We start from the raw sequence: 7,320 nt of genomic DNA, 5'->3' as shown, positions 1-7,320 counted from the left end.
GGACTCTACTTCACATTAATTGGGAATATTCAGCATTTACCTCTCCAAATTTACATTACCAAATTTCCAAATTTAGCACAAGAACTAATATTAATAATTCTATTAGGAAATAAGATATTAGACTGAAGAGGGGAGAAGATGATGGCGTAGGAGGATGCTGGGCTCACCTCGTCCTGCTGATTGCTTAGATTCCACCCACATCAGCCTAAATAATGCAGAAAACTGCCACAAGACTAGCAGAATGGGCTCTCCAGAGCCAAGCATAGACAAGAGGTCCTCGGAAGAGGGTAGGAAGCACGGAGAGGCAGTGCGGGCTACACAGACTGGTGGGAGGGAGCCGGGGCAGTGGAGGGGCAGCCAGCCTGCCCAGCAAGGCAGAGCCCCCGAGTCTGACTTGCAAAGGCAGAGGGGCCGGACAGAGTGAATTCTGAGAGGCAGCAGGACTTAAAATTCCAGATGTTAAGAGTCAACAGCTCTGCTCTCGGAGAGTGAGGAGGGCGAGAGGAGCTAGGGGGGACAGTTGTTGAGCCCTGGGAGACGGAGCTCAGCTCTGTGGGGAAAAAAGGTGCTGGCCAGCGCCATCTCCCTCGCCCATCCCCCAGCTGAAATCCCAAAGGGAACCAGTTCCCCTCACTGAACTTGCTTGCACCTCACAAACACCCAACGCTGTGCTTCTGTGGATCCATCCCACCGACAGGTCGGCCTCCCTCCTGATGCTGCAGGACCCCTCCCGCAGGGGGCCACCTATGGAAAAGTGATCTAAGCCTGCCCCTCCCACCCCTGTGCACCTTGCGGATCCACCACAGCTAATACGCCAGATCCAATCAAAGCAGCACCTCAGGCCTGGCAGTGTGCAAGTAGTCCAGACAGGGGCCACACCACTCAACAGTGAGTCCTGCCCCCGGGAGAGGGGAAGACAGGGTACACACCAGTCTGACTGTGGCCCTGGTGGTGAGCTGGGGGCAGACATCGGGTCTGACCGTGGCCCCACCCACCAACATAAGTTACTCCAGACAGCACAGGGGAAGTGCCCTGCAGTTCCCCACCACTCTAGGGACTATCCAAAATGACAAAACAAAAGAATTCTCCTCAAAAGAAACTCCAGGAAGTAGCAACAGCTAACGAATTGATCAAAATGATTTAAGCAATATAACGGACCATGAATTTTAGAATAATAGTCATAAAATTAATCTCTGGGCTTGAAAAAAGTATAGAGGACAGCAGAGAATCTATGACTACAGAGAACAAGGGACTAAGAAACAGGAGGAGCTAAAAAATGCTATAAATGAGATGCAAAATAAAATGGAGGGGACCGCGGTTCAGATTGAAGAGGCAGAGGGGGGAATAGGTGAATTAGAAGATAAAACTATGGAAAAAGAGGAAGCTGAGAAAAAGAGAGATAAAAAATTCCAGGAGTATGAGGGGAGAATTAGAGAACTCAGTGATGCAATGAAGCACAACAGTATCTGTATAATAAGAATTCCAGAAAAGGAAGAGAGAGAGAAAGGGGCTGAAGGTGTACTTGAACAAATCATAGCTGAGAACTTCCCCGATCTGGGGAAGGAAAAAGGCATTGAAATCCAAGAGTCACACAGAACTCATTTCAGACATAAGTTGAATTGACCTCCTGTGCAACATATCATAGTGAAACTGGCAAAATATAAGGATAAGGAAAAATTCTGAAAGCAGCTAGGGATAAACACGCTCTAACATATAAAGGGAGACCAATAAGACTAGTGACAGATCTATCTACTGAAACTCAGCAGGCCAGAAAGGCATGGCAGGAGATCTTCCATGTGATGAACAGAAAAAATATGCAGCCGAGAATTCTTTAGCCAGCAAGTCTGTCATTCAGAATAGAAGGAGAGATAAAGGTCTTCCCCACTAAACAAAAACTGAAGGAATTCATCACCACTAAACCAACCCTACAGGAGATCCTAAGGGGCATTCTGTGAGTGAAATGTTGCAAGGACCACAAAGTACCAGAGACATCACTACAAACATGAAACCTAACCTACAGACATCACAATGACTCTAAACCCATATCTTTCTATAATAACATTGAATGTGAATGGACTAAATGCTCCAACCAAAAGACATAGGGTATCAGAATGGATAAAAAAACAAGACCCATCTATTTTCTGTATACAAGAGACTCATTTTAGACCTGAGGACACCTTCAGATTGAAAGTGAGGGGATGTAGAACTATCTATCGTGCTACTGGAACTCAAAAGAAAGCTGGAGTAGCCATACTCATATCAGACTAACTGGACTTTAAATTAAAGGCTGTAACAAGAGATGAAGAAGCCCATTATATAATAATTACAGGGTCTATCCATCAGGAAGAGCTAACAATTATAAATGTCTATGCACCAAATACAGGAGCCCCCCAAATATATAAAAAAATTAATCACAAACATAAGCAACCTTATTGATAAGAATGTGGTGATTGCAGAGGACTTTACTACTCCACTTACAACAATGGATAGGTCATCTAGACACAGGATCAATAAAGAAACAAGGGGCCTGAATGATACATTGGACCAGATGGGCTTGACAGATATATTTAGAACTCTGCATCCCAAAGCAAAAGAATATACTTTCTTCTCGAGTGCACATGGAACATTCTCCAAGATAGATCACACACTGGGTCACAAAACAGCCCTTCATAAGTATACAAGAATTGAGATCATACTATGCCTACTTTCAGACCACAATGCTATGAAGCTTGAAATCAACCACAGGAAAAAGTCTGGAAAACCTCCAAAAGCTGGAGGTTAAAGAACACCCTACTAAAGAATGAATGGGTCAACAAGGCAACTAGAGAAGAAATTAAAAGAATACATGTAAACAAATGAAAATGAAAATACAATCCAAATGCTTTGGGATGCAGCGAAGGCAGTCCTGAGAGGAAAATACATTGCAATCCAGGCCTATCTCAAGAAACAAGAAAAATCCCAAATACAAAATCTAACAGCACACCTAAAGGCAACAGAAGCAGAAGAGCAAACACACCCCAAACCCAGCAGAAGAAGAGAAATAATAAAGATCAGAGCAGAAATAAACAATATACAATCTAAAAAAACTGTAGAGAAGATTGATGAAACCAAAGGTTGGTTTTTTGAAAAAACAAACAAAATTGATAAACCTCTAGCCAGGCTTCTCAAAAAGAAAAGGGAGGTGACCCAAATAGATAAAATCATGAATTAAATGTAATTATTACAACCAATCTCTCAGAAATACAAGCAATTATCAGGGAATACTATGAAAAATTACATGCCAAAGAAATGGACAAATTCCTAAACACCTGCACACTTCCAAAACTCAAACAGGAAGAAAGAGAAAATTTGAATAGACCCATAACGAGTGAATAAATTGAATCAGTTATCAAAAATCTCCCAACAAATAAGAGTCCAGGACCAGATGGCTTCCCAGGGGAGTTCTACCAGACATTTAAAGCAGAGATAATACCTATCCTTCTCAAGCTATTCCAAAAAATTGAAAGGGAAGGAAAACTTCCAGACTCATTCTTTGAAGCCAGCATTACTCTGATTCCTAAACCAGAAACCCAACAAATAAAGAGAACTACAGGCCAAAATCCCTGATGAATATGGATGCAAAAATTCTCAACAAGATACTAGCAAATCGAATTCAATAGCATATAAAAAGAATTATTCACCATGGTCAAGTGGGATTCATTCCTGGGATGCAGGGCTGGTTCAACATTTGCAAATCAATCAATGTGATACATCACATTAATAAAAGAAAAGAACCATATGATCCTGTCAACCGATGCAGAAAAAGCATTTGACAAAACTCAGCATCCTTTCTTAATAAAAACTCTCAAGAAAGTGGGGATAGAAGGAACATACTTAAACATCATAAAAGCCGTTTATGAAAAGCCCACAGCTAATATCATCCTCAATGGGGAAAAACTGAGAGCTTTCTCCCTGGGATCAGAAACACAACAGGGATGTCCACTGTCACCGCTGTTGTTTAACATAGTGTTGGAAGTGCTAGCATCAGCAGTCAGACAACAAAAGGAAATCAAAGGCATCCAAATTGGCAAAGATGAAGTTAAGTTTTCACTTTTTGCAGATGACATGATATTATCCATGGAAAATCCGAGAGACTCGACCAAAAGTCTGCTAGAACTGATATATGAATTCAGCAAAGTCGCAGGTTACACTAACAATGTACAGAAATCAGCTGCATTCTTATACACTAATAATGAAGCAACAGAAAGACAAATAAAGAAACTTATCTCATCAACAATTGTACCAAGAAGCATAAAATACCTAGGAATAAACCTGACCAAATATGTAAAAGATCTGTATGCGGAAAACTATAGAAAGCTTATGAAGGAAATTGAAGAAGATAGAAAGAAATGGAAAAATATTCCATGCTCATGGATTGGAAGAACAAATATTGTTAAAATGTCAATACTGGGGCACCTAGGTGGCTCAGTCGGTTAAGTGTCCAACTTCAGCTCAGGTGATGATCTCGCAGTCCGTGAGTTCAAGCCCTGCGTTGGGCTCTGTGCTGACAGCTCAGAACCTGGAGCCTGTTTCAGATTCTGTGTCTCCCTCTTTCTTTGACCCTCCCCTGTTCATGCTCTCTCTCTGTCTCAAAAATAAATAAACGTTAAAAAAATTTAAAAAAAAAATATTAAAATGCCAATACTACCCAAAGCTATCAACACATTCAATGCAATCCCAATCAAAATTGCACCAGCATGCTTCTCGAAGCTAGAACAAGCAATCCTAAAATTTGTATGGAACCACAAAAGGCCCCAAATAGCCACAATAATTTTGAAGAAGAAGACCAAAGCAGGAGCCATCACAATCCCAGACTTTAGCCTCTATTACAAAGCTTTAGTCATCAAGACAGCATGATATTGGCACAAAAAAAGACACGTTGACCAAAGGAATAGAATAGAAACCCCAGAATTAGACCCACAAAAGTATGGCCAACTAATCTTTGACAAAGCAGGAAAGAACATCCAATGGAAAAAAGACAGTCTCTTTAACAAATGGTGCTGGGAGAACTGGATAGCAACATGCAGAAGGATGAAACTAGACCACTTTCTTACACCACTCACAAAAATAAACTCAAAATGGATAAAGGACGTGAATGTGAGACAGGAAACCATCCAAACCCTGGAGGAGAAAGCAGGAAAAAACCTCTTTGACCTTGGCTGCAGCAATTTCTTACTTGACACATCTCCAAAGGCAAGGGAATTAAAAGTAAAAATGACCTATTGGGACCTCATGAAGATAAAAAGCTTCTGCACAGCAAAGGAAACAATCAACCAAACTGGGAAAAAATATTTGCAAATGACATATCGGACAAAGGGCTAGTATCCAAAATCTATAGAGAGCTCACCAAACTCCATACCTGAAAAACAAATAATCCAGTGAAGAAATGGGCAGAAGACATGAATAGACACTTCTCTAAAGAAGACATCCAGATGACCAACAGGCACATGAAAAGATGCTCAACGTCGCTCCTCATCAGGGAAATACAAATCAAAACCACACTCAGGTATCACCTCACGCCAGTCAGAGTGGCCAAAATGAACAAATCAGGAGACTATAGATGCTGGAGAGGATGTGGAGAAATGGGAACCCTCTTGCACTGTTGGTGGGAATGCAAATTGGTATAGCCACTCTGGAAAACAGTATGGAGGTTCCTCAAAAAATTAAAAATAGACCTACCCTATGACCCAGCAGTAGCACTGCTAGGAATTTACCCAAGGGATACAGGAATACTGATGCATAGGGGCACTTGTACCCCAATGTTTATAGTAGCACTCTCAACAATAGCCAAATTGTGGAAAAAGCCTAAATGTCCATCAGTTGGTGAATGGATAAAGAAATTGTGGTTTATATACTCCATCATTTCTTTACCTAAATGTTGTCCCCACATAAAGGCATTCTTTGATCCCCAAACTCAGTTATGCCTTCCTTCTTTCCCTCTCACAGTTCCATGGCCTTCACATGAAAGTGATCTGTGTGACAGTCTTCTCCACTGAGCTTAAGCAGGTACTGGATTATTATTTATTTATCCCCCTATCTAGCAGAGTGCTTAGTACATAGTAGGTGTTCGATAAACACTTGTTAATCACTTGCTACTTCATTGAGTGAATGGTCCAATAAGTAAATTAATGAATAAAGTTAAATCCATCATCCAGTTGCTCACTTAAAAAAAAAAAAGCCCATCGTTAATAGTTGACATTTCCTTCAATGTTCGCTGCCACACATATTCACCAAGTGACATGTATAAATACACAGTCAGGAAACACTCATCATGAAGTTTCTAATATGAGGCCAAACTATTTCCATGCCCACAATGGAGTTTGCAGAGATTGGCTGCAGATATCATCTCCTGGCTGGAGATTAAGCAACTGAAAGATCTTGCTTACCTTCCCTACGCCTTCTCAGATCATCAGCTTTTGAGGAATAAGTCAAGTTGGTTAAAAATAAATAAATTGCAAAACTAAGTTTCATGACACTCCTACATGGTAATAACTACACCTTGAAAACCCTAAAATGTTCAATGGAAATTTTTACACATTACGATAACATAAGATGTCAAGGCGATTAAGATAAAAAGCACATCAAACTTTCCACAAATGAAATATTAAGAACAAGATAATAGGTCAAAAGGAAACAGGGAAATTTAGTTTTTTTCACTGTGTTGTTGACTTTTCTTCATCTTCCTTGAATTCATTAGGAAAAGCAGTTTGTTCTTCCCAGAAATGGATCACATGCCCTGTGTAAATCTCTAGCAGCACATATCAGAATATATAATTTTTGTAAAAACTAATTTGAACCGATCAAAAATAATAACATACTTTTCTTTCAAGGAAAATAAACTGAATATTCTAACCTTAGAGAAAAAATTATTTAGAAGATGAAATTAACAAATGGTGCTGGGAGAACTGGACAGCAACATGCAGAAGGTTGAAACTAGACCACTTTCTCACACCATTCACAAAAATAAACTCAAAATGGATAAAGGACCTGAATGTGAGACAGGAAACCATCAAAACCTTAGAGGAGAAAGCAGGAAAAGACCTCTCTGACCTCAGCCGTAGCAATCTCTTACTTGACACATCCCCAAAGGCAAGGGAATTAAAAGCAAAAGTGAATTACTGGGACCTTATGAAGATAAAAAGCTTCTGCACAGCAAAGGAAACGACCAACAAAACTAAAAGGCAACCAACGGAATGGGAAAAGATATTTGCAAATGACATATCGGACAAAGGGCTAGTATCCAAAATCTATAAAGAGCTCACCAAACTCCACACCCGAAAA

The sequence above is a fragment of the Herpailurus yagouaroundi genome, unplaced genomic scaffold, assembly GCF_014898765.1.
Source record: "Herpailurus yagouaroundi ecotype Mexico unplaced genomic scaffold, PumYag 323, whole genome shotgun sequence".
Classification (NCBI taxonomy): Eukaryota; Metazoa; Chordata; class Mammalia; order Carnivora; family Felidae; genus Herpailurus; species Herpailurus yagouaroundi.
The sequence above is the reverse complement of the archived record's forward strand: the minus strand, read 5'-3'. Positions refer to the sequence as shown.